Here is a 2,119-nt window from a genome sequence, read left to right as displayed (position 1 = left end):
GCTTCTGGATATTGGGACGAAAGACCGCTCGAGGCGGACGGCCGCGCGAATCCCATCGAATCTTTACTATCACCCGAACGATGGAGAGATGCACGCGCGCTGTTTCTTGAATAATTGGACGAGAGAGTAGAATCAAACACATATATAACATGGGCTAGCCACCGTGCTTACTCGTTCGCGAGATCGTGTGCTGTACAGAGGATTCAGAATCGGGTGTATATATCCCCGTCGTTTCCTGACGAACGGAGCTTCGATCTCGATGGTTGTTATATATCATAATGTACTTTACGCCCGGCCGGCGAACGCGCGTATCTTCGCGCGTTCGTCGTTTTCTTTTTTTTTCGAACGTTTTTGTGTCGTCAATCCTATGGCGACTTCTGCGCGTTCGATTCCCGTTGGTCGAACGTGACGGAACTCGGCTTCGCTAGAACCGAGAAGAGTACATTTGAGTATTGAACTGTTGTAAATTTATAAAAGATTACCCTGAACGGTGGATCACTTGGCTCGTGGGTCGATGAAGAACGCAGCTAATTGCGCGTCAACGTGTGAACTGCAGGACACATGAACATCGACATTTCGAACGCACATTGCGGTCCACGGATACAATTCCTGGACCACGCCTGGCTGAGGGTTGCTCACGTAAACCTAAGACTGCTTGCGTTGCGTATCGTTACTCTCCGTATCTGTCTCTCTCTGTCCCTTCTTGCCTTAACAACCCGCCGTCGTTCTTCTTTATATAAGAGAACGTTTCAGAGTCGGACGAAGGTACAAGAACGAGGATACGAATAAGAGCGGACGGAGAGAACATACGCGACGTACGAGCGATTGTTGGACGCTCGTCGGCGTTCGTCGCGGTCGTGCAGAGACCGTGCAAGTCGTACGCATGCTCGATATATAATCTATCGTGTTCACGGGAGACTACGAAACTCTACCTCTGTCTCTCTCTGTCCCTTCTTGCCTTGACAACCCGCCGTCGTTCTTCTTAAAAATTATAAGAGAACGTTTCAGAGTCGGACGAAGGTATACGAAGGGATACGAATAAGAGCGGAGAGAACCGGTCACGGACCTGCGTGAGTGCTCGCGGCGTCGTGAGTCGTCCTTACGAGGGCGACCGCCCGCTTATGCACCGCTTCGTGTATCGGTTATCGAACGTATATACTCGTAGTGTTCTCCTCGTGACCGATTTTTTTTTCATATCAGGCGATATATGCTACGTTTGCCGGTGTTCGACGCACGAAGGTCCGCGCCCCCGACGTCGTCTTAAAAGAATATTATATTTGGCGAGACTGAGAGAGAAAGCAAATATGGGAACTCGGTCGAGAGAGGAGAGAAGAGAGAACCAAAAAAAAAACCTAAACTCGATGGCGTGCGAAACTTTGCCATAATCTACCGTCTTTTCTTAAGACTCTCGTACAGCCCCAGGGATCGAATGCCCACTCCGTCTCTTCGCGAAAGCGACTGACAACAACGAGGACCGTCGCATCGATGGGTCGTCGTTGCGTTTTACACGCTCTGTGCTTTTTTACAAGCCCCGAAAGTATCAGCCGTAGATCCGGGAACGCACACGCGAGATTTCTTCGAGCGCTCTGACGACTTAGGGAGGTATGATCCCCAGCGTCGCGCGGAGATCGGAGAGTACACGTACTCGTATCGGGACGAATTTTCCCCGTCGTCGTGTATCTCTCTGCCCGCGCGCCTGGCTCCCGAAAAGCCACGTTCGTCGGAAATCTTACATATTATATATGTAACGCGTGTGCGAACTAGCGTGTGTCTAAGATCGGCTATACACGGGTGCTGCTGTAACTACAAGCTCGAGGTGTTTTCCGCAGCGTTTCTGTACCCGAGGAAGATGCGCATGTGAGTCCGTTACGAAGTTGTTCGTACGGTCGTCGTCGTCGGAGAGATCGTAGACGAGGAAGAAGACGATCCCCTTTGGCGAGGCTCGAGAAAAAAACTTTGAGAGAGACGAGGTATACACGCGCGTACGACTATGTCGTGCGCGCGTGTGATTTTTTTTTTATGGCAATTCGACGCTTCGAGAATAGAGAAAAGAGAGTGTTGGTCATCCCATGCCTCTTCGTCGTCTATCGCTGGACCGCGCATCCTAACGTCGCGCCGG

General features: G+C 50.9%; 1 non-coding gene across 1 annotated transcript; it reads left to right on the top strand.

The window, feature by feature from the left end:
• The first annotated feature begins 479 nt into the window (after positions 1–479).
• On the top strand, positions 480–634 carry LOC126878013 (5.8S ribosomal RNA). Its single transcript, XR_007695524.1, has one exon. It is a non-coding gene; the product is annotated as a 5.8S ribosomal RNA (ribosomal RNA).
• Positions 635–2,119: the final 1,485 nt, after the last annotated feature.

Source organism: Bombus huntii, unplaced genomic scaffold (assembly GCF_024542735.1).
Source record: "Bombus huntii isolate Logan2020A unplaced genomic scaffold, iyBomHunt1.1 ctg00000328.1, whole genome shotgun sequence".
Lineage (NCBI taxonomy): Eukaryota > Metazoa > Arthropoda > Insecta > Hymenoptera > Apidae > Bombus > Bombus huntii.
This window is presented reverse-complemented; position numbering and strand designations above follow the sequence as displayed.